We start from the raw sequence: 26,229 nt of genomic DNA on the forward strand, positions 1-26,229 counted from the left end.
TATATGAAAAGGGCCTATGGACACTTTGCCCAGTTTTCCTTCATGGTTCCATCTTGCAATGGTGAGGTACAATTCATTACTGACTCAGTAACAATTTGAGGTTTGTGTTATTGCCCTCATTTCTATTCACGATTAAACTGGGGCTTAGAGAAACACACAGGGTTAGTGTAGAGTCGGGTGGAACGTGGGCCTGGGATTTCCAGGTATTACCATTATGATGGTCTGTGGCAGGGAGCAGCATTCACTTTGTTTGTTTATTCATTCATTCAACAAACATTTATTGAGTAACCTCTGTGTGTCAGATGCTTTCATAGGGTTATCTGATTCTTCAGCAGTACTGAGAATCAGGTAATGTTTGTTTTTTAATCTGAGAAAATTAACTCTGAGAGGTTATAATCCCGCCAAAAGGAAATATAGCTCATAAAGGAGAGATAGTAAATTTGTACAGTCCTTCCTTTTTATGAAGGTGGTACCCTAGGCATTTTACATTTGCAAACTTGTGTAATCCAGATATATTCTTGTAAGTCAAGGAGTTTTTTTTAATTGAAGTTTATTCAAGTTTACAATGATGTGTCAATTGAAGGTGTTTTTTGAATTTTTAATTAAAAAAATTTTTTGAGAAGGATAATTAGGTTTATTTATTTGTTTAATTTTTTAAAATGAGGTTCTGGGCTTTGACCCCAGGATCTCGTACATGTTAAGCTTGTGCTCTATCACTGAACTGTACCTTCCTCCCCAAGGAGAGTTTTCTTATCCATTATTCTGCAGCTTAGGAGTTCAAATAATTTGGATAGAAATCCAGATCTTTTGATCTTTATATTTCTTTATATTCTGCTGAAGGGGGTTGGGGAAAGCAGTTCCTTTGTTCATTTATTTATTCAGCATTTTTGAGCAGTGATTTTCCATCAGGGCCTTGCTAGGTGCTTGGAAACAGAAAACAAGAAATGACCCTACACTGCAGGGGCAGGAAGCCTGGACCAAAAGCTGGGTAATGTGATCCGAGCTACGGTAGCCATGTGCAGACTCTGAGGACAAACTCTACCCCCGGATTTGCTTTGGCTTCCCTTGCCTTGTGACTGGTACACACCAGGTCACCGCAACCCAGATGGGCCCACAGCCCACAGCACAGTATGTACCTCGATCTCCTCTCCCCTCTCAGCAGGGCCTGCAACATCAGCATCCCTGACAACGTGCAGTGTGCTGAGGACTATGAGACTCTTCCCGTGGTGTTCCAACCCGTGGGGATCATCTCAGAGGAGAATTTCTTTTGCATCTATAAGCGAATCTCCTCGGTGAGCCAGACCAGCCCGTGCGGCTCCCAGTGGGCACTCTGTATCCACTACAGGCACCACTATGCGCCCGAGAATGGGTGGAGCGACTTCCAGACCCACTGCAAGGTCGTGGGCCTTGTCACCATTACTGACTGCCTCTCGGCCAAGGGCTTCGAGAAGCTCCACATGCAGAGGAGCTGAATGACACCACGCTTAATGACTCTCAGCTCTTTGTCTTTGTGTTGCATGGGGAGGTAGCCGAGCAGTCGCTCACCAACGTGGCCTTCAATCTACGAGGACTGCAGGGTGGTGGAGAAGAGGATCGAGGACTTCACAGGGTCACTCCTCATCTTGCCCAAGTCCAAGTAGCTGGATGGGGCCCCCGACATATCTGGGAACAAGATCACCCTCCTCTGCATCCCGTTTGAGAAGGAGGACGTCATGGGACTGAAGACAGACAGCAGGTAAGTTTCCCTGGAGACCAGTCCACCCTGGCTGTGTGCCAGGTTTCTTCCCTACATCCAGAAAGGGATCAGCAAAGAAGAAGACTCTCTTGTAGCCAAGGGAGGAGGGAGGGGCAGCCCGCCGGTTTACAGACATTTAAAAGTGAATCTGCCTTTGTTTCAGAGAGATCCTTTTAGGGTTAGTGTGGACACTTACTCCCGCTTTTCAGCCAGGACCACTGGTGGGACCCCTGGATTTGCTGTCCAATATAGTAGCCACAGTCACTGATGCTAGGAGCACTGGGGAGGAGGCTGGTCTGTGTTGAGATGTGCTGTAGGTCAAATGCACATCAGACGCTGAGGCTTGTCTAGTAAAAGAATATTAACTATCATGTTACTTCCTATATTGATTACATGTCAAAATGTTAGTATTTTAAATACAGTAGATTAAGTAAGATCTGTTCTTAAAATCTGTTTCTAGTATTTGTTTTTTGTTTGTTGGTTTGTTTCTTTGTTTACCGTTTTAAATGTGGCAACTGGGAAACTTTCTTTACATGGCTCTCATTTCATTTTTGTTGGGAAGCCTGTCCTGAGACAGTGTCAACCCTTTGTTTATAGATGAGATGCTGAATCCCGAGAGGCAGAACGAGGCGCTGGTTGAGCTGGGGCTGGAGCCAGTGTCTCCTGCCCCCCAGGCCCAGCACCTGTTAGGCTCAGGCCCTCTCTTCCTGCCCGACAGCCACCATGCCAGGTTTGGATATCAGAAACACTGCCAGGGACTTCCGAATTAACTCCTAATGCAGGGAAAGGCATATCACGGAGTATGGTAGAGAACAGAGAAATGCTCATTCTCACTTTGTCACTGTGATTAAGTCAACGGCCCCACTTTGCCTTGGAAATACAGACGAGCTCTTCTGGGCTTCCCACCTTCTGCTCTGTTTCCCCGTGTATCTATCGTGCTGTCCCTCATGCAGAAGAGGGTGAGATGCCTTTGCCGAGAGGTGGTCCCCCTTTGATGGGGAGAGTGAGAGAAGCTGTGTCCCCCCAGCCTACGGCCTCAGTCCTTGAGTCTGGAGATCGCTCATGGCGGTCCCACAGGTGACGGTCGGAGGACCTGGTACATGCTGCCGGGCCCGCTGTGGAGGCGGTGCTCTGTGATTCTTGAACTTAACTAAGATCAGATTCTACTTTCTGGTTGATGGTAAGTTGGAGGAGAAGATGCCAGATAATTGATAAAAAGAATGTCGAGACCAGCCCTGTGAGTGATAGGCAGAGGGGACCCGAGTCCCACCTGCGTGAGGTGCCTATTGGGCTCTGGATGAATTTTCTGTTCCTCCCGAACATACCTCTATGGCTTAAGGAAGGGGCAAGTCATTTCGTGTCCATGATCTGTGCTTGTCCTCACAGGGCCCTGTGATCTACATGCCCGCACTCCCCTTCTTCTCCTTGGAGATGAGGTGTCAGGTTTAGGAACCTGGGCACTGCTGAGAGCATAGCTGCCAGCACCATGGTACACCAAGGCTGGCTCCGTTCACCTCACCTGTCACCACCTGCTGAGTCCCAAGGCGTCAGTCAAGGTAGGTGCATCGGTGCAACATAAGCAGGGACCACCTTCTCCCCCTGGACAGACTGGTGGGTGAGCAGTCGAAGCCCGGAGCCCTTCCCCAGCCCCCAGGCCAGTGCCTCCTCTTTTGTCATAGGAGGCACTGGTGACATTTTTGCTCAGCAACTGCTTCGCTCTGAGTCTAAAAACACACCAGAGAATGTCAGCTTGATTTTGACTTTTGAAGTCTGCCCTTGGGATTTGGCGGAGTACCTGGATATGTGCTTAGCCCATAGTGGAAGACACTGTCACCATTGTTTACCCAGAACCTCGTGTACCACGCATGGCTCCAGGCATCAAATACAGCAGCGCATTAAACCTCCCTCCTTGTGGGTCTTTCTGTTCTGGTACCATAAGGGCTCAGCCAGCATCTTAATGTCAGTGAGTTAACGCGACCAGTGAGCTCGGGTCAAGCACATTCTCTTCCAGTCATTTTATTCCATTGTTGCTTTTTCTATTCCACAGTCATTAATTTATAAAGCAATGCTTTGGTTCAGGAGAAGAGCCTAATTCTCTCCTGCTACTCGTGGTGGAAATGAGCCTGAAATGTGACCACAATTTGTAGCTCAAAAGCTGCCTAGATGCATGTAGGTGGAGTTTTGGTTAGGGGCGCTGACCACACTGGGGTCCCCCGGCAGCACCGCTCCCCTCAGGCCCCTGCCTCCCCTGGAGCAGGAGGTGAGGGTGGGTCTCACCGTCCCCGCGTCCCTGGCCTCACACACTCTCGTAAATTCATGTACATGCTGTAAAAATCATTTTTCTTCTTGTGTGTTTTTAATTATCTCTTGTTCCTCTTCTCCTTTTTCTTCGTTCATTTTTCTCTTGTACTGCCCAGTGAGCATGTTGTTGCTTCTGAAAATGTGGGCTGTGCACACGCTGCATTGGGAATAGCCAGATCGCCCTCCGTGCTGTCTCCATCGCTTTAAAAAGCAAAAACTTAACAGATGCCTTGATCCGTGTATTATCCTAGTCATCTTTTTAATTTCTAATTTTTTGGAATATTTGCTTTGTTAGCACATCACCCACTGGTGTTTGATACCTGTTAAAATCCTTGCTTTGAGGGACATGTTTGGTCCTCCTTATATTTGGTGACAAATGCGCCCTTATTAAACTTGTTTGATTGTTTTGAAGAAGTGAGATGCGAATTGATTAAGGCGGCTGCTGAGGGATTCTTTTCATGGAGAATTTAAACTTGTAAGGTCAAACTCTGCAGCATTTTACTCGATTCCTGCTTTTACACAAACGTGCTCGGCACGCGGTTCCTGGCTGTCACTGTGTGACGTGCGTGACGGCGCTTCCTGGCCGGTGGTCACTGATGAGGAAGTGTCAGGCTCGGGATGGAACAGCTGCAGGGGACGCTGTTGGAGGAAGCAGTCAGTTTTTTTTTCCTTTGCATTCAACTTCCCCGTGCCATTTACCTTACTTTGCCTTCATAAAGGGGCAGAAGTGGGTCTAAAATCCATGCCACTCTTTTGTTCCCTTTATGAGGCTGGCTTTTCTGAGTATCAGGACAACATGACCTTCTCCTAAGTACCTGGCTCACCTGGATCTTTTGGACACAGGGACTGCAAAAAGGGCCGTAGCTTCCTCTCTGCTCCAGCCAGTGGGCATTCACAGCTGGGTCTGTGGTTTGCCTCAGCAGCCGTGCAGACCTCCCTGCTGTGGCCTTTACTTTTAACCCATGTTGGCAGTAAAGAGCTGAATCCGTGTCTGTTGCAGTTGGCGTCCACCACTGACGGCTTCTTTTAGTTTGTGGTAGTCAGTCTCCAACACCCCAGTCAACCGTGAAGGAAGATGCTTTGGCCGACCTAGGACCTTGGATTCTCACCCCCACCATGGTTCTTCTCACCTGGTGGAAGGGTTTGGCCACCACCATCATGCTGACCATGAGACATTGTTGCTCCTTTCATGCTCTGGTCCAAATGTGGACACTTCATTTTTCACTGAATTTGTCTCGCTTGGGTCAGGACAGAATATCTGAATGAGTCCATCACATTCTGGGTGGGGAACAGAATAGAAGTAAGTGTCGCAAGTAGATGGAGTCTATGCTGTCCAGGTTGGCAAATGCAGACTGGTATCTGTGATGGCCGGGCTGTACTACCCTGGACACAGGCACTTCCCGTGGCTCCCGAGAGCCCGGGGTCGGAGTGAGAACAGTCTTGCCTAAGTTCCTGCATCCTCACCTGCTCACTGGCAAATGTGTCTGCTAATTAGGAGCTCCCCCGGACCTCGGGCCCTTCAAAGCTCAGACCACGTGAGAACTTCTCCTGGGCCTCCTTTATGAGAATCCAGTGCCTTCTGAGGTGACCCGTGCCAGGAGATGCCTCCCCCTCCAGGGAGTAACCTACGGAGGACTGTGACTCACTGCACCATGCTGTGAGCTTGTGGGGTTCCGGCCATGGTCCCTGCAGAACTAGACTTGAGATGGGCTTAGTGAAGGAAATTACATGACAGATTCCAGGGCAGGGCCGGGGGGAGGGAACAGGGGAAATTGAATGTGACCTCAAACACATAGATGGGTACTGGGGCTGTTACTAAAATGGGGAGTCTGGGAGGTACATGCCAGGAATCAAATTCCAGAGTAAATGGTGGACATGAGGCATTTTTAAGGTGCCATTTGTCATCCAAGTTAGGACTTCAAAGAGACACTGGTGTCTATGAGACTGGGGCTCAGGTGAAGGAGCCGGACTAGAGACACACTTTGGGGGTCGTCATTCTTAGCTGGTGTTCACAGCCTTGCATGTGAATTAGATCATCTCGAGAGGTGCAGAATTAGGCTGTGGGGGGCAGGGCTGTGCCTGATTTGGAGGAAAGCCCAGACCATGCAGCTTTGCTGTGTCAGTCAGCGGCGTTTGCGATTTTTCGACTAATGGCGTTTATCCTTAAGGGGCCGGGCGGTGGGCAGGGCCAGCCAGGAAGAAATCTGAAGGGAGGGTCGTGGCTATGTGTGTGTCTTGGGAAGGTGCAGAGGCTGCAGGGTCCGGGAGGGTAGACTTCTTAGAAGCTGGATTTGGAGTGGGGACAAGGTAGTCACACTCACCTGTGAGGGAGGGAGGGAGGCCTATGGAGTCCCACCCTACCGGACTTGCTTTCCCATGAACAGAAGGCAATCATACAAAGTATCTGAGGTGAGAAGGGATGGGCGCTGTGAGGGGAGCCAACCTGGAGAATGGTGCTTGGAAAGTTCTCGAATACTCTCCCTGCAAAATAGAGTAAAAAATACCCAGACCCTTAAGAACATTGATAGTGTCTTGGGAGGAGGCAGTTGTTTTTCTTGGCTCCTAAGGGTAAAGCATGTATCCGGGGATACACAGAAGATACGGGCAGTCTGTACCGGGGGCTTGATCCTTACCGGGGGAACAGTGTAAGTTCAAAGGGGGAGAAGGGCAGCGGAAGGCAACTAGCCAGGCCCCGTGTCAGGTACCAGTTGGCCGCCCTACTTGCGTGTTGCATTCACATCCATGCCTCCCAGGTGGCGGTGGCAGCCCCCTTTTGCGGATTGGGAAGCCTTCTCAGAAGGGTTCAGAAATTTGTCCATTTAGTGGCTAGTAAGTGCTATAGCCGAATTCAAGCATGGCCTTGTCAGACTTCAAGAGCATGTACTCTCTATTAATTCCGGTACCTCCCTGTTGAACCTGGAATGGTGAAGTGGGTCAGTTTTGGAGCCTTTCAGAAAAAGTATGATTTAAGTGCCTCAGGACTGTTTCACAAAGCTCAGTTTTCTCTGTTGGTTCGGAAGCACCGCAGTGCTTTTCTCCCCACAGATGTTAGGTTAGGTCTTACTCCTAGGTCGATGACGTGGTTGCAAATGACCTACAGGTGCAAAACCACACTTAGCAGCTTCTGAAGGGAAACTCTCCAGTTCTCCCTTGATTGGCTTTATTCCACGGGCTGTAGCTGTGCTGCAGCATAAGCCTGAGCTTTACTTATGGAGTGAGGGTTTAATATCCAAATTTAGCATAAAACGATCAGATGAAGAAAATCGACATGACAATTTATTTTTGGGTTTCATTAGTCAAGATATACTATCAGTTAATGGCCCATATAGCAAATGAAATTGAGTACAGGACATTGCATTTCTTCCTTTCTATTTAGTGTTCTCTTACAGCATAAGGCTGCCTGCTTTGGAACATCAGCTCCGCCACCACGGCACCTATCAGTGTGTTGGTGTGATTGCATTTACACAGTGCATGTAATCTGGGCTTCCTCAGCCTCAAAAACTCCAGTGCATAATCACGGGCTGTAGCCATCTCTTAGTCACGCAAATACTTCTAAAATTATATGATGCCAGAAAAGAAAGAAGAGAGAGAGAGAGAGATTGCCTTTATCAAAGTTCCTTTCAGTTCTAACTGCAAACTGTTGTTGAGCAGCTCTGGTTTCCTTTGGATATGAATATATACATTTCTTTGCATGTAACCTGGGTTCTGGACTAGAACACCAAGTTCTTGCTGTCCACAAGCCACAAAAATATTAGCCAAATTGCACACGTGTGAAATAGTTTATATTTTTTCTGAGAAAGTGTCCTTGAATTTGGGACTTGGGCTGTGATTTTTGCTTTTTGCTTCCCCCAGCCCTCTTTTAATCTCTCACTCCTTCCCACGTGGCCCCCAAGATTTCGTGGTCTCAAAGGAGGGGGCAACTACCCAGTTGGTCACCATGTACTGCTGCTGTAGACGGAGCCCAGCCAAGACCTAAAGGACATTATCAGAGAGGACTTCCTGGAAGAAATGTGCTCTACATTCAGTTGTGATGACAGAGTAAGAATCAGCCAGGAGAAGGAGTCAAGAATGTGGCTCAGGTCGCAGGTGCAGCCCGGGCAGGCGCTTGGAGGCTTTTGGCGTGGGGACCTGGGGAGAGTGCCCTGTGTGGTCCAGAGTGGAGGGTTCCCCTGCTGGGGAGGACACTGGAGAGAGTCTGGGGTGGAGGGCTTTGGAAGAACTTGGGTTTTACTAGAACTGACACAGTATACAGTGAAGGGTGTCATCAGAAAGTGACCCTCAGGAAAGGTACTTCTGGTTTTGCTTCTGATATTCTACAGACAGAAGGGTCGGGACGGGCGAGAGTAGCTATGTCTGTCACTTTGAGACTCACCCCGTCATTTATTTATTCATAACACACGCACTTCTCTGAGTCTAGGGGAGAGAGGATGTAGCCACATTAGTAAGCAAAATGTATTTGCTTCTTAAGAGCTTAGCATTGTCAGAAGTTTACTTAAGCCTATAATATTCTAGGAACAGAGGAACAAATTGTGGATTTTGGAGGGAGGGAAGGCTTCCTTGGGAAACAGTCAAAATGAGCCTGGAGGCAAGTGGGAAGTAGGAGCAGGTCAGGGGGCCCCTGAGGTCACTGGGGACCTGGGTACTGAGGTGAGGCTGGGCGAGCAAGGTCTGGGGTGGGGATAGAATTCCACCAGGTAGCCTCTGAATGGTTTGAAGTGGGGTGATGTAATCAAATTTGTGATTTGGGAAGGCTGCCTTGGCTTTGTGTGTGTGTGTAGCGGGGAAGAGGTGGAGGGTGCCACCAACTGGGGGATCATTAGAAGACCATTCACAGGCTCGGAGAAGGGCGTTGGGGCTGCTTGGGGACGTCAGGGGCAGTGTGGATGCCGGATTTCCTTATGGGGGGCCTTGTTAGCGGGGCCGCCCTAGAGGAACCTTGTGGCTGCAAGAAAACTGATGGAGGCCGCCAGCTGGACTTCCCTCTTCTCTTTTTCCCTGCCTTGTGTGATGATCTTAGCTCAGCCAACATTTGGAACTGATAATTTCCATTTGGAAATTTGAAAGAGCTAATTTCCAGGGTAGCCCAGGATGCTGTTGAGCTCGTTCGAGTGAGATCTGATAGGATCTAAGTTTGTGTTCAGTTCTGGATGTTCACTTAGCTAGAAACGTCCTGTCATTTTGATTTCCAAAGGGGTTTTTATTCTTGATAAAGATTGCTTGGTGAGAGGAAATTTAATACAGCTGTTGTCTTTTTCAAAAAAAATCATATCTTTTAAGAAATTTAATATTCAAAAGAATAGGAATATATAAAATTGTTTAAGTAAGTTTTTGGTGTAGTTTCTTTGCTTTCTGAGCTACTGTGGAGTTAGAGCCTTTGCATTACTTAATAGCACATCCTTGTCAGTATTTAAAGAGCTGTCAGTGAGCCCCCCAGGCCTCACCTCTCAAAGAATCGTTAAAGTTTGCTCTGAAATAGTGAGATCATAAAGGTCTTGTTTGCAGAAATCAAACAGTTTGTTTAAAATCCGCAGCATAGCCCCATTTATAAAATAATAGTAAGTTCAAAATTAAGAAAGTGGAGGATAATTGACTTTTTTTAAACCTGAAGCATAAACTTTCTTGTGCTAATTTTGCAACTGGAAATTTTGAAAAGAAAAATCCTACTGCAATATCATCTACGTGAAATACATATATGAGTTTCACGTTTGAATAGTAAATGCACAGTGGTTTTCGAAGTCAGGAGCATTCCAGCTCAGATACTGGCAGTGATGGTTGCTGGTTTTCAATGGAAGAGCCTTAATTTTCCTTCTTACCTTTTTTTTTTTTTGTACTGAGAGGGTTGAGTACTGCTTTGCCAGCATGATTTTGGGGCAATTTGAGGGCAGATGTCGTGTATCAGCAGTGAGATATTTCCATGCATTTTATTTTCCGGACATCACCAGGGCACATATGGGGTTTGTGCCTGCATGCTGGAATGCTGCAAGACTCCCTGATCCATCACCGTTATATCCTGGAGCTGCTCTGGTCAGTGAGTGATTTTCTGTGGCTTGGAGGTAATGCGGTCTGATGGAGATGTTCAGATGTGCAGTAAATTGCTATTACTTGAAATAAGAGTAACCTAGAAACATTGCTCTAACAATACAGGATGAGGGAGGAGAATTGGTTGAGCTGCTTGCAGTGAGGAGTCTTCTCAGGTGACTCCCACACCGTGATTCCTGCCAATATCCGCCCCAGCCCTGCACGGTAGTCCTGCCGAAGCAAGCATGCACTTTGCTCAGAAACGCAGTGAATTTCCTTGTGCCTCTGTTGGTTGGCTTTTTTTTTGAAAGCACATTTTGCCCTTTGCTTAAATGCCATCCCTGCTAGTCACCACTTACACTCATTCTTCTGAACCTCGTCCATACATAGCTGTTGAATGGATGAACAGAATGTAGTATCTCCATGTAGTGGAACATTATTCACACGTAAGAGTGAATAAAAATGAAAAAAAAAGAGGAAAATGAAAAGGGCCACCTGTTTTGGAAAGTCCACCCTGACTGTTCAACCCACCCTTTTCCCTTTGAAACCCAATCACTTATGCTCCACTCTACTCTTTTTGATAGTACTTACCACCTTCTAATAATCTTTAAAGTTTTCCAAAAAAAAAAAAAGAGAGAGACGCTGATACCACTTCAAAGTTGACAAGCCTTGATAACAGCACATTAAGTGAAAGGAACCAGACACAAACGGCCACATACTGTTGAATTCAGTGATCTGAAATGCCCGGAATAGGCACATGCAGAGGCAGAGAGCAGGTGATGGTTGCAAGGGGCTTGGTGGAGGGGGATTAGGAAGTGTCTGCTAGTGAAAGGGGGATTCTTTTGGGGTGATGAAGTGTTCTGGAAATAGATGGTGGTGAGGGCTGCACAACCATGAGTGTGCAGAAGACTGCTGAGCGCTGTGTCTGGTTGTGCCTGTTGTAGGGCGGCTTTAATTTGTTCTCATCCTGCCATGTCAAGAGTCATCTTGTGCTGTGGCCGTTCTACTCCTGTGAGTGGTGAGGGCCAGAGACTTTGTAGAATCATGTTTCATTTTTCCCCCTTGCTGAGTGTAGGCAAAAAATATTTAAGCCTGAGGAAGTGCTCCATCTGCAGAAATGTCTTTCAGTTTTGCATGGTGTAAAAATCTTGACAGCTTTTAATCGTTGAGGCCAGTGTGTGTGGGGATATAGCCCGTGAATCCTGGGTGAGACCGGGAAGAGCCACGCTTCCCTCCCGGACACGGGTGGGGATTTCACCCCCGTTCAGACAGTGAAGGGCCCAGACCCATGAGCGGAGTTGACAGTCGGGAATATTTACGTGTATCCGCTGCTTCATCTTGGATATTAATTTCTAGCTGAGTCATTTTGTGGCGGCAGCCTCATCCTACATCAGGAATTTATAGCATCTGCTCTTTGAGGTGAAGACCTGACAGACTTGATTATTTAACAGTCTCCCTTGAATTGATATCTCAGGTTCCTTTGTCAAAAGCAAAACAGCAGATATACAGACGTCCTTCAATGCCAATGTGACCTGGAACGGGTTTAGTCTCTGTGCCTCAGTGGCCTTGTATGCGGGTGGGGAAGATGATAACAGTGCTTCCCTTAGAGGGGGTGGTGAGGGGAGAGTGAGAAACGCAAATGGAGGACTTACATGAGATGCTCATGTATGACCGAATTTAGTGCTCTCAGCCTGGTGAGGCCTCAGGGGCAGAGATGTCAGAACAGAGCAGTCCTAGCCGGAGCTCGATCCGCATTGGCAGCTTTTATGATCAGTATCACCACTGTGGGTTATCAGGTAGTTTTAAGACTTGATAATATGAATTCATGAATAATGTTAGAAGACTAGACATCTCAGATCCAGGTTACATAGTTCTCAAGATTTCTTCTGAGAAATGGATTGTTTCTTCCCAATCTAAAATCTGAGATGAGTCTCTAAAAATTCTGTAATCCTCCATCTTTTTGCTTTAATTCTCCATTTCTTAAAAGACTTAGTTTTTAAATGGAGTTAATGGGGACTGATCTGAGGGCCTCATGCATGCTAAGCATATACTCTCCAAAATGAGGTATAATCTCCCCCGTAATTTTTTTTAAACTTTATTGTCTTAGTATTCAGAGGTTAGAGGCCTCTAATTCTTTTTCTGGGGACTTGTCATGAACCTGTAAATCTATAATTAATGGACAAAACTTGTTTTATTAAAAAAATCAATAGAATATTCTGCAATCCATCCAAAAAGAAATGCTCATTGACATAAAATGTTTCTCCTTTAAGGTGATTTCTCCTTTTTGGCCTAGCTTAATTTACTAACAGCCATCCTCATCATCATAATGACCAAACTCGCTCTGAGTGAACACCTACCTAAGTCTAAAATGCTTTCCTCGTGTTTTACTTCATAGCAGGTGTTTGACGGTAGGTATCAGTGTCTCCTTTTTTGCAGCTGAGGGATTGAGAGATGGAGCAGTTTGTCCCGAATCACGCGCAGCTGGCGGTGGCTAGCTCGGTGCTGGAATCCAGGCTGCACACTATGCATTCTCAACTGCTCCTCTAATCAGCCTCCCATTAAGTGGTTACCCTTATTCCTGTGGCTCCATAAATGGCCGATTTTAGTTATCTTAGCCAGATGAGGACTTCAAAGGAGAGACACCATTGAGAATGTGAGACAGAGTGGCATAAATTAAAATTGTACATTTTCACAAATGTTTAGTTCTCAGGTAATTATATAAAAAGTTAATTATTTTTTTTTAGTGCTCTGTAAGCACTAAAAACCCAACATTAAAAATACTTATAGTGAAAAAGAGAAGAGGGCTTTGAAAGTCCAACCAGTGCTAAGGATGTTACTTGTTTTTCTCTAGTGGCCCTTATTGACAGAAATACTTACAAAGACTGAGTTGCTTTATGTAGTCTTAATATGGAAGAAAAGATTGTCAGTGAATATTGTAAGTAAAATCTTTACTCTTCTCTTTCCTGTTGATGAAAATGTAAATTGTTTTCATGGCTTAAGTACATTTCCTCATTTGTGAAATTTGAGTAATATCTTTTAAATTGTCTGACTGTGAGAGTTAGGAGCCTTGTATACAAAGAACCTAAGAGGTGGTTAATAAAAGTGTGCTGTCACAATGACAGATATTTTAGAAGGATCAACTCTGAATACTAAAGAGTTTTCCTTATTTCTGATGCATATTCAATATGTATATATGATATATTTGAATATGGTTTAAAGTAACAAGGATTCAGTTTTTTTTAGTGTAGTATGAAGTTTTAATGAAATCTGTATCATTCTAGTGAGACAGGGACTAGTTAAATTGCCTTAATCAGATGACCTTGAAGATTAATTACACTGAATATGTATTGTTACAACTGAGAAATTATGTTGCCGTGTAACCATCCACTCAGACATTTAAATTCGTGGGATTCTGACCAGATCCATTAAGTTTAGTAAAATCCACATTGATCATTTTTAGGGAATAAGCTTCTCTCTTTTGCGATTAAATTTTGATTTTATTTCCTGCACTCTTAACAGGTTTAAAATATCAAAATATTGATTTGACATGTCACTTTTCTAATAGAGAGAATAAAGCTCATGCTGTTTTATTATGCAAATAAATGTTTCTGTATTTCAATAAACTTGTATGATATCCTGACTCTTTCAGAAGTGTTTTGCAAAATACTTAGATAACCTACTGTTGGAAAAATACAAACGTGACTTATGAATATAGTGCCTAGTACAGTGCTTTTGCTACAGTGCAAGACATGAGGCCTAGGAGAGCTTTGCTGCCGATTGCCAGGAGGACAGATCCCATGTCTCAGTTTCCCCTCCTGTAAAATGAAGTGGCTGGACTGGATTCTTTCCTTTTCTAAGATGAGTTTCCATGAGCCTATGTCTTTTGTTTATATTCAGGAGTATTAGCAATATCAGATTAAATACTGAATACCCCTCCCTTCCCCGGAAGCAAAGTGCAGTATGTGCTACATAAGCTTTTAGTTATCTGATTCTCGTTTCTGATCCTACAGGCAATTTTTTTGTTGCATCTTTCCCGGAAACCTGGAAGGTCTTTTTAGCCATAGGTGGCGCTGTTGCACTTTCTTACAGTCTTGATTTTCCTGTTTGTAAAAGAAGGCTTAAACAACGTTATTTTATTTTGATTTCTTTGCTTAATGTTTCAGAATAGCCCAATGTCCATTATGTCTGTCTACCTGGAAAAATTATTCTGCTTATATCTTAGTTTTATTCTGTCATGTCACTGTGAACATTTCAGACTTGCTTTGCAAACAATGGCAAAATTCGTCTTGTCTTCCAGTGTTAGAAACCAGTGAGCTGGGATTTTATAAAGCAGCTAGAAGCAGCCTCTGGAGCACGTTAAAGCTGAAAAGTGTACTGAGTTCCCTGAGTATTGACTCCGCCCCTGTGTGTTAATTGGTGGTAGGAGATTTGGTGCATTTACGAAGGGGTGTAGTTTTTGACTTGGGTTTGCGTGCACGGGCTGCCACTGAGCCACGTGAGCCTGAGTCAGTTCGTTTTGAGATTTTCCCTCATCTGTGAGATGGGGACATACATATCTGCTTTGTAGAATTGTGAGAATTAGAAATTTTGTAAAGTGTTTACCACAGTTGGTATGTCAAGAGGGCTCAAAAACTTTAGCTGCTGTTTTGTGTGAAGCCATCATTTGAGAGTCTTTGGCAATTACTAAGAAACAGGAAAATAAGAAAAGCTGGTTTTATGATGAGAGATATTTGAGGAGGTTCCATAGTTCCTATACCCATAATTAAGCATCAGCATAGTAAGAAATGTTACACAGTCGTCCTGAACCAACGTTAAGCCACAGAATTATTTGTTACTTCATATATGTTGGGGCCTAAGGAGATCCAATACTTATACACATGTTCTCTCCAGCAGCCAACTGAGAGATGACACAAAAAAGTAGGCATGCTATAAATGTCTTCTTTGTTACTGATGAAGCCACATTCTCCATGAACTTCAGGGCTGTGGGAAATGCATGTCATGACACTGTGTCCCAGAATTAGAGACTCACGCTGTCCCAGATATCTCTGGGCCACAGCGAGCCTTCCCTTGAGAGGACCTGCCCCTTCATGCACAGGGCTTTACTGCCATGAAACTGAGCATCCCGGGTGCTTCCCAATGGTAACAAACACTGGAGGGAAAGGAAGGGTTTCAAATGCTCTGCTTGTCTTCCCAGACTCACACCTCACTCTGTTAGTGTGATGAAGGCTAGCTGTGGGCCAGGGGCCAGGGGTGTGAAGGGAGAAGCACTCTCCATAGCCCAGAGGAGTGGTTAGGAGGCATCCCCTCACACGGTTTTAACAGGTGGTGAGATAGAAGAAAAAGGTGCTCCCCAAGAGTTTATAAAAGTAGAAATAAGGATTTTCTTTGTGACTTAGACTAACCAGGAAACACATAAATGATTAGAAGTGAGACTGGTAAATCACTTTGATATTAATTTAACCTTTGTTGAGCACCAAAAGTGTGCCACATTCTTTTCTGAGAGTTTTACAGAAATGAATCCTTCAATCTTCTCAACAAGCGAGTAAGGAAGATTTGATTGTTGTCCCAGGTTTACAATGTGAAAATTGAGGCATACAGAGGGTAAGTAAGTTGGCCAAAGTCACAGAACTAGTAAGTGGCAGAGCTGGTATTCAAACCCTGGCTGTCTTGTTTTGAGGCTACCAGAGATGGGCTTTGGGTGTTTAGCGTTATCTGTATCCCTGAATCTATGTACCCCTGTGCATAAGTTAGCCCAGAAAGGAGAGGGAAAGGAGAGTTACACAGGTGCTCATAGTCGTATCTTGGCCACTGTCCACGGAAAGTGCACTGTGATTAGCGTTAATTGTTTTCCAGGCAGTATATCAGTTCTTATAACAGAAATCTAGTCCATTGAGTTAATCTAGAATCCCTTCCTGCTCTGCTTCTGTCCATGTTTGCCATGTGACTGCCTGCCCGTGATTGGGCGGTGGAGGAGAAAATGTACTCATGGTTGAACTCTGATATTTCAGTCTGGTTCATAGTTTCACATCTTCTGTTACATTAGTAATTTAAGTTTCTGGTTTTCTTTCATCAGTGTGTGATGAGTTTGGTTAATGTGAAATCAGTCCATTGGAGCCCAGGGGTGCTGACGGTATAATTTCTGAGAACGTGTGTCACTTCAACTCGAGCAGACCTGGCTGGAGGATTTTCACCAACCGCACTGATTTCCCCCAACAGCGGGGTCCTCTCCCACCCCCGGATGTGAGGCTGGGTGCTCTCTGAGTAAGCCAGTCAGAGGCCAAGTCCACCAATCAGAAAATGATGAAGTACCTAGAAGTGGGTTTAATAGAAGAAAAGGGCTTCCAGGTTGTCTGATGGGATGTTCGAGTCCGTTTGGTGAAAAGCTGTCCACTGTCTGTGGTTGAGCTGCTTCTTTGCTGTTGAAAACTCTCGATTAGATGAAGGGATTTTAAAAAGCAGAAAGGAGTGATTTCAGGTCTTACATCCACACAGGTGAGAAGTGCTGGATGACCGCCTGTGTGAGGCATAGACAGAGTCTTACAAACTTCATAAAATAACTTTAAAAGCTCTTCTATCTGAGTGCACTTCATATGGGGTCCAGTTCATCACTTGTGATGCTGAGAGGGCAAATAATTGATGATGGCAGAAAGGACACGGAGGCATCAAAAAGGTCTCAGTCATTTTCCCTTTTTAAAGGATGCGGCACAGTGTAATATATTTGAGCTGGTTTTCCACTGAACAATTTTTAGTGTTTTCTGGGGCCCCCCAGTGCCCCAAACTTCCGTGCAGCTGGGTGTCCCCTCAGTGCAGCTCTGTCAGCGCTTGCCCTGGGCTGACGCGGCGTCACGGGGAGCAGGACGGTCAGCGTCCCCGGCTCCTCCGAGCTCCATCTCCTCATCCGCGGAGCCGGGTTCCTCATCCGTGTCTACTTAGTAGGGTTGCTGAGAATCACACGTGATGGTGGTCAGGTGTGATATGTGGTTGTCTCTGTGATTGGCATATAGTCAATATTTGATACAAACACTTTTTTTGTATAATTGTAGCCCATAGATTGCAGTGGTTTTTAGTCTGCATTTTTTTATAACTTTATTATTTTTAAATATGCACTTATTTTTATTTATTTTTTGGAGGTAATGCAGAATGAAGCCAGGACATTGTGCATGCTAAGCAGGTGTTTTACAACTGAGTAATACACACCCTCCTTGTCTGCACTTGAAAATAACTATTGCAATAAACAAAATAGCTCTTAAACACCATCAAGGTACCTAGTCTCGGTATACACAATTGAACATGTATGCTATTTTAATAAGAATAATTGTTGTTGAGAAATAATTTCTGAATCTGTTAATGTGCTTAAAAACGATCATAGGTAGTGATAAACACGAATCTTTGATCCAGTAATTCTTAGGGTCTGTTTTGCCATCAAGGGAAATTACATTCTACAGAGAAGGCTAGTTGGGTCTCTTTGGTATTTGGATGGTTTAGCAGATGATCAAGTCTTTCAAAAGCTGACAGTTTTGTATTTTAAACTAACTAAAATGTTATCTTCTAGAAGTTGTAAGTACTAAGCTTGTGAAGTGCCCAGTAATCCAGGGGTAAGTGTCTGTGTCTGTGTGAACGTTTGTGTGTGTGATTTCAGGAAGGTAGAAATAAGTTCCATATAGGCTTCGGATACCTTTCTCCTCCAGTTCAAGGTTTAGGCATATATATACACAAATAAATTGATATTGTTTGTCATTTGGCATATTATTGGGAATAAGAGCTTCTCATACTTGTTTCAGAATGTTTGGGGAGAATGAGCTTAGAAAATGGGAGGAGAAAGAGTCAAGGAGGCACTACACACTTTGTGCAGGATATGAGAAACAGTAGCTTTTCATTTCTCTTTTCTTCTAAAGCAAATTGGTACTGAATTGTAACCTAGTATTACTCAGAATTGCTTTTCTGATCAGATACAAGTGCCTCAGATTTTTCAAGGCAACATGAATGATGAAATGTGTTTTAGCAGTTATCTTTAAAAGTAGTTTTATTTTTCAAGTAAAAGGCTATTGCCTGTTCTTTCTTCCAGCAGCACAAGAAATTCTCATTGATCTATGTACATGATCTATGTGCTTAGTTTCTATGGCTTTTTTTTTAAGGGCTTGTTTCATTGTGGTTTGAATGAATGTTTAAAATTTCTGGATTTTGATCTTTAGAACATGCTGATTTATCAGAACTGTTAAAAACCTGATTGTTATTTGGTCCTTGTTTGTTGGGGCAACCTATTGATTTCTTTTGTCTGTTATAGAGGGAAATTCTTCCTGTAGCCTGCAGATCATTAAGTGAATGGTTAGCAGTGTGCCTTTAATATTATTTGAATGCATTGAGCATGTTTGTCCAGTGAATTTTGAATTGACTCATTATAATGACTTTGCTTTGGTTCTGTGACTTTTGCTCTTCTCCACAAGAATTTGAATTCTCTGTTGTATTTTGTATACGTGTTCTTAACAAGGGAAGAAATTTTGCATTTTTTACAGAGGTGGGTTTTCCTACCCCTCTGAATGCCTTCTTTAATTTATACAATAAATGTCTGTTATTGCAGTGCATAATTATTTCATAAACTACTTTTTGGCATAATCAGAAGCAATGACAAAGAATTATAATAAAAAATATGAAAACCTTCCTTCCTTTGAAGAATAGAAATCAGGTGGTCAGGCTCCCACATGCTTTGTGCCTGACACACTTACTCTCATGTCATTGTGTATCATGATTCGGAGATGGGGTTGCTTCAGGTTTATAGATTTTTGTTTTAACATTTGTGTTTAATTATTTCTCCAAGCTAATGTTTCCTGTTGGGTTTGTGGAAAGAGTAGAAGGGAAAAAAATTCTTTGTTATGTTTTCAGGAGGCCTGAGTTGATGAGAAAAGAGTTGAGGGTGGGCTGAGGAAGAGAGTGACACTTCCTCTCCTCCCGGCTGAAATTGATAAACAAAGAAATCAATTACATTTATCGGAATTTGACTAATAGGAGTTAGCGAGCCCAAGCTGGCTAGATTTGCCCAATGGGAATTACTGAATTCACCTGCAGAATTAGGTGCTTTACTAAGTAGAAACAGCTTAGAGCAATCAGAAAAATCAGTAATATGATGAGATATAATGGGATTATAATAACTTTTATTTCTGAAACTTTTCTTCGGTAAGTTGTGCAGAGCTACTATTAAGTTTCAAGCACCAGGAGTTAAGAGTGTCGGTGGTTATGTAGGATCGTTATTCACGGATGTGTCTAGTCCCTGCTAGAGTGGCTGCAGCTGGCAGAAAAAGACTGACAGCCAGGATTTGTCATCCTAGGCTGTCCTCCATAATGGTTCCATGTGAGAGCCCATGATTGCGTTAACAAATTGTAACACACCCCAGCCGCCTGTGAACTTTAAGAAGAGAAAAGTATGCTTAGAAACTGCTTAGTAAGCAAGTACCTGTGCATCCTCACTGCAGTCTCCTTGCCTTAAAAAGCAGAGACAATGCTTTGCTTGAATAGCTGAGGTTTTAGATAGCACTCTGCTGGTTGCAAAGCAAGGACCGAGACCCTCAGCTATAAACGCTGGGCTTGTGTGCTGTTAGAAAGTCAATTATCCCCAAAACAAGGACCTGGCTGGTCTGGTGGTCTGCTTTGTAATTCACATATCTAAAAATGTATCTTGTTCCCTTCACCCCATTACTTCCTTAAAATTAAACTAATCCTTTGTACTCATTGTGTATTCTACAATCTCTGCCTCACCCTGTCTTTCCCGAAATTCCTCCTTACTATCACACAACTGCTAATGAATTTTCCTTTGATTATACACAATAAATATGGGAGCATTTGAGAGTCTCTTGGAGTTGACTCCCTACTCCCTCTCGATTTCTTGACTTTTTCCACAGAGTCTTGAATAATCATTCCATATCGGTAAGACTTCTGCCAGCCAGAACCCACAGTTCCAGGTGAGAACGATGCAGGCTTTATCTCTCCTACCAGATGAAGACAGAGAAGAGAATTGAGATCTGTTCCCTCGTGGTCCCTTCCTGCCCCAGGGCCACTCCAGTTCACCTTCAGCCTTCTGGCCTCTGCTCAGAGGGCCTCTGTCCCAGGACTGACTGCAGCCTTTTCTTCCCTTTTCAACATTTCCTGTGCCTTTCAGAAGTTGGTCTCTTCTCTGTAATACAACGCTGGCAGATTTGATGGTGGTCAGCGTGCTGATGGGCAGTCCTTTGGGGACTCCCAGGAGCCATGCTGATTTTCCTGAGTCTTTCAATCGGGGTTACAGAAGAGTCTAGCACCAGAGGAAGCCCATTCACGTGAGGTCAACAGAGAATTTCATCAGTTTCATTTTATTTTTAAATTTTCAGTGGAGAAATTATTTGTAGCAAACTGTTCCAGATTTTCGGCCGCCTGCTTTCCTCACCACGATTTCCTTGATGGCTCTGGTGCTTGTTTTAAGAACCAAGTTTCTTCTCTGTACTTTTGTAGCTGCTGGGCTTGCCCAATACTTGATCTGCATTTGAAGCAGAATGTTTCTTCGTAATGTCAAACTGATTTTCGTATTTCTGAATATTTCATGTACACTCAGCTACTGTTTCAAGTGAAATGCTCTTGTCCAACTCCGGTTAGCTCACATTTGCTGATCTCCTGCTATCATGCTGAGGACAGTTTCTTCTTCCTCTAACAAAAGTTAGCAATTTGCATTTACTATGGAAGGTACTGGCCAGAGGTGCTTTTTCTCTTAACAGTTTTAATACAATTCACCCATTAAAATGTACAGCGGTTTTTACTCTATGCCCAGAATTGTGTATCGCAGTCAATCTTAGAACATTTTCATCCCCCCAACAGGATGCCCCGTATGCATAAGCAGTCATTCCCATCTTCCCATCCTCCCCAGCCCCAAGGAGCCACTCTTCTCTCTCTGCGGGTTTGCCTGTGCTGGACATTTCATGTAAACCCAGTCACTTCTTGTAAGTGGAGCCGTCTATTGTGACTGACTTCTTTCACACTGAGTAGCGTTTTCAATGTTTGTCCAGGTTGTGGCCTGGGTCAGTGCTCTATGCTTCGCTATTGCTGAATAGTATTCCACTGTATGGCTGGGCCCCACTGTTTACCCATTCATCACGTGATAGGCATTTGGGTTGTTGCTGCTTTTTGGCTGTGATGAGTAGTGTTGCCGTTAACATTCCTTTAGGAGTTTTTATGTGGACATTTGTTTTCAGTTCTCTTACGTGTGTGCCCAGACATCAGAATTCTGGTTCATTCAGAAACCAAATGTTCAACTCTCTGAGGACCTGCCAGGCTGTTTTCCAAAGTGGCCACGCTGTGTTACGTCCTCACCAGCAAGGGCTGCGCGTTCCGCTTCCTCTGTGTCCTCATTGGTGCTTGTTATTCTTTTTTTTATTATAACCTATTGTAGTGAGTGTGAAGCGGTTTCTCCTAGTGGTTTTGACTTCATTTCCTTTACAGCTAATGATATTGAATATCGTTTCATTGTGCTTATTGAACATTTGTATATTTTCCTTGAAAAATACCTTTTCAGATCCTTTATTCACATTTGAATTGAGTTGCCTTTTTAGTGTTGAGTTGTAGGAGTTTTTTTTTTTCCTTACATTTGGAGATACAAATTCCTAATCAGATAAATGATTTGAAAAAGTTTTCTCCTGTGTGTTGTTTTTTCACTTTCTGGATGGTGCCCTTTGAAGCAAAGTTCTAAATTTTGATGAACTCCAATTTATCTCTGTTTTCTTTGTTCCTTGTGCTTTTGGGGTATTATTTAAAATCTGAATTATTTTATTTAAACTTGTATATCTAAAATGACTTAATTCGTAGGACCGTTCTAGGAGATGGGTGTGGTTGTTCTCCCCAGTCTATGGATAGAAGACTGAGATGCAGAAAATTTCACTGAAATATCAGTGTCACAGCTACCCAGTGCTGTGGGAGTTCAGACCCTCATGTTTGTCCCCAGCAACTGTGCTCTTCACCACCATGCTCCACTACTGCCTGGAATCGTGAATGAAAACGTCTTTCCTTTTTTGATTTCTTGTTAGTTTCTTTTCTCATTGGGGACCTCATCTCCTCATTTTCCTTTCGGAAACCAGTGTAGGTTTATTTTAGGTCTCATGTAGGCAGAAGCATTGCTATCAGTTAACTTCTTTATTATTCACTCTCCAGTGATGATTGTTGCTAGTTGATCTAATCAAGTCATGCTTAAGTCTTTCCTGCTCATGACACTAAAAACAGTCATGACTTACGGAATGCTCAAAGAAGGAAGTATTTGATTGATTTTATTTTGCTACCCAATCAAACCAATCAAATAAAAACCCCGGTGTTGACACAGATTATAAGCCCTCCAGAATAGGGTCACTGTCTTCCTTGTGTTTCATTGGTTCGGTCACAGTGTCTGGATAGTGCATTTCAGTCCAGCAATTTTGTGAGGATACGGTGCTCATGAATCATTGTAAGGACAGAATTTTGACAATAGACTGTGTTGTTTATTTTATAAGGGAATAGATAATATAGAAATACTGCTCAGATCTATTTTAAAATTAAGCTTGGAATTTTGAGAAGAATTCAAGGAACCATACAAAGATCTTTTTCAATAATTTTAGATCTATCTTAGACAATTTGTGGTTATATAGCAGAATAACTTATCAAGTAGATTTGACAAGAGGAGTGTAGAATTGATTATTTGTTTTAGTTGAAATATTCCAACTGGGATAATTTAATCAGTGCCTATAAATGAACAAATATGTTTGTATTTCTATGCAACATGAGAGAAGGCTTCATATGTTTGTATATAATATATATGATTGTGTGTTTTAATCTGTCTGACAGTGTTTTTATAGTTTTTAAGCAATGTTGTAACTTTAGAATTCTCCTAAGAAATACACTCCCCTAATACAGCAGTTTGTACTGTGTATCCTGCCTTATGCATGGGATTCCACTGTCCCCTCAGTGAGGAATTTCCTCTCCTATTGAGTTAGTAGCAGAGTTAAAGGAGCTGTGATTTCTAGGCCTTTGCTCTCCATGTGTTTGCAGTTGGCTGCCAATTAGGATTTTGCCTTTCTTGAGATTTCATTGTTCAATTAGAATTTTTGAAAATAACTATTAGTATGTTTCACTGGTCTCCCTAGATACTTGATGTGTTTGTGCTTTTCAGTTTTCAAATTATGAAAATTGTATATGCACACTAGTTTTTAAGTAGTCCTTTTTCACTTGATATTTATTTACCTCTTTATAGTTAAAATAATTTTTTTCCCAATGAATCAATTGTTGTGCATGTTTTAAAATATATCTTACTTTTTATTTTTCTTATTCTAACAGGTATATTCATGGTACAGAATTTAGAAAATAAGGATAAACACAGTAATAACTTAAAAATGGCCTCTAATCTCACCTGGAGATACAGTTGTAAGGTTTGAAATTGAGAATTACAAGTCCTCTCACATTGTTCTTGTTTTGTTACTGAGACCCTCGAATTCCCATATGAATAGTAGCAGCAGCTAGTCATTTACTGCAGAGGAGCCCACTGGGATTGTGATCGAGACCACGTTGAGTATACGGATCGTTCTGGGGAGCACTGCCATGCCAAGAGCTCTGTCATTTGATCCATGAATGTGTGTGGTGTGTCTGTCCAGGTATTTAGGTCTTCTTTAATTTTGTTTCAAAAATGCATAGAGTTTACATAGTATTATTTTACTTTATTTTTTTACCTTTATACTGAGTACAAGTGTGCAAGGTACCGGGATCAGAATTGTATTATTGTCCCACCACTTGCTGCCACCATGGACGCTGCGGTCTTTCTTTGCCGTCTGTAAAATCTTGCACAAAATAGGATGTCAGTAACTCTCTCTTGAATGAATGATTATATGATTGTTGGATGATGCTTGAGAGTCCTTGTGATAATGTCTTTTTCCCAAAATTTCCCCTCTTCTTATCTATGCCCTTTATCTTCCTTTCCTCCAGCCTGGGTTTCAGCCTGCCTGTGGCATTGATTTTCCCTGCCTGAGGACTCTTCCTTTCACTAGTTCACGATAATGTTACATGTGGGCTGTGGAAATATTTAGATATCAAGAAAGAGCAAATACATTGCATGCTAGTATTTTTAGAATTTGGTATTCTTTTATCGAATGAAGTTAAATAAACCTGACCCCCTGAGCCCTCCCCTGAGCTCTTTTTGCCTTCCTACAGATGATACTGCTCTGGTTGCTGCATGTGCCTTTCCCCAGCCTTCATTTTCGAGTTGAGTAAGTCACCATCACTGGAGCCCTCTCTTTAAAATGAAGAGAATACTTGCTCCTTCTCCAAGGTTGGGGACTTGGATGAGATGAGGTAACAGATAAAGAATGGAGCCCAAACTCATTCTGACACGTGCTCTTTCCATTCTTTCTCCAGGGGAAAAGAGTGCAGTTCAAAAATATAATGATTGTGAGCTAATGAGATAGACAAAACAACCGAACATTTATTACATATCCTTTCATGCCAGAAACAAATGTATTATACACACAAAAAGGACATAATGTACGGTAGTACTGTGGATACAAATGTGGGTCCGAGTTCTAGTCCTGCTCTGAATTGACCAGTCCTGTGAGATGGAGAACTGGTAGGTCGGCTTAGCCTCTCACGGACTTGTTTTCTGTCCTGCAGAGACGGGGCTCGCTAGGCGTCCCCCCCACCCCCGTAGAGGTGCTGTGTGTGATAAATAACGCGCGTTGGCAGCCCGAGTACACCTGCTCATTCCTCGTAAGTGCAGGATAGCATAGCTTTTGTGGTGACGGCTTTGTGACCGTCCCGTGTTGACTCTCTGCTCCAAAGGGATGCCTTGTGGTTTGGAGATGGGATTCTCATTTCTGTGAATACCCAATGATTGTGTTATTGGGCCCTGCTGATTTTAATCTATTCATTATAAAGTACATATTGTAGGTATATTTTTCAACCATGCATGCTATTTTTCTTTTATTATTTATAATTCTACCCTCTCATCTCTTGGTGTGACTTTTCATGGAATCCAGGAAACAGTCCTAAGCTACCTGCCTCTTCACAATTCTCCATGGTGGTTTCCTTCCCTGACTAGAAGAGGGTTTTGCATAGGAAATTTTCTTTGTTCCCCTTTCCTTTCTTCTTTCTGTTGACCTTTCCTTCAGTCCATTTACCTACCCACTGATTCTTCTGACTTGTTCCAAAACACATTTCAGGCAGCTTACAGAAAAACAGATACCAAAATAAACAGGTGAAAAAATGTGGCCAAGTTCAGACAGTGAGGCTAGGAGGCGAGCCTGTGTGAGGGTTGCAGGCATGAGACACTCGCCTCTTCCCTGTGACTTATAAGATCGACAGCAGCAGTGTGCCTCAGCCTCCCAGCAGACACAGGGAAACAGGGTTTGTGGGAGACGCTCACTGGCTGTGAAATTAATAAGTGGCTGAGGAGAAGCCCAGCATTTCCATCTACTAAGGCTTAGGAGAATATTTTGAGTGTGTTCCAATACCAGAGTATTGCATCTTTTCTTTTGTGAGAGTTCTATATATAGTTGGTTACATTCTATACCTGGAAATTTCTCCAAAACTGCTTCCCATGTGAGTCCCATGGCTCAGGAATGGGGTGGTTCTGCTCATTGACGGGTGTTGGCCAGAAGCAGAAAATGACAGCCTCCAAGGAGCCTGGGATTTGTCAGTTATGTTTTGTCAGTGCTGTAGATTTCAGAAAATGCTTTCACCGTTTCTCTCCATCTGAGGAGGCAGCGTGCTCTCTTACCAGCATCAGGAGCTCAGGGCCACGGGATGATGGGAGATGCCTGCACTGCCGTCAAGACAGCTGAGCTAGTCACTGCAGGCGCGGTGGTTTTACATAGTGCATTTCATGTTCTTTAATGGGTTTCAACAGATAGTTAATTAACAGAGTTAATTAACATTTAATAAATATGATGCTTTGTTGAAAAGACAGTTTAAAAACTGTTTCATTACTGAAATTTCAGTAGGGAAGATTCTTTATCTTATTTAAGCCTCTCTTTTAAAGTAACAAAGAAACAAGACAGGAAAAGCAGAGGATGATTTCTGTTCTTCCTCTCGGCTTGCAGGTGCCCTCACCTCCAGTGGCATCCATCCAGATAACAGCACTGACACTGGCCGTGCTCAGAACTGCCTCAGCCCTGAAGACACAACTGACAACTAGAAGGGGGCCACGC

The 26,229-nt window shown here is 43.3% G+C and overlaps 1 long non-coding RNA gene across 2 annotated transcripts; it reads left to right on the plus strand.

The window, feature by feature from the left end:
- Positions 1-1,506: 1,506 nt before the first annotated feature.
- Positions 1,507-26,158, plus strand: LOC140686881 (uncharacterized). 2 transcript variants are annotated; one of them, XR_012060861.1, is made up of 3 exons: positions 1,507-1,735; positions 3,122-3,291; positions 26,122-26,158. It is a non-coding gene; the product is annotated as an uncharacterized lncRNA (long non-coding RNA). The 2 variants fall into 2 exon arrangements; XR_012060862.1 differs by lacking the exon at positions 26,122-26,158 and adding an exon at positions 24,239-24,294.
- Positions 26,159-26,229: the final 71 nt, after the last annotated feature.

The sequence above is a fragment of the Vicugna pacos genome, chromosome 18 (assembly GCF_048564905.1).
Source record: "Vicugna pacos chromosome 18, VicPac4, whole genome shotgun sequence".
NCBI lineage: Eukaryota > Metazoa > Chordata > Mammalia > Artiodactyla > Camelidae > Vicugna > Vicugna pacos.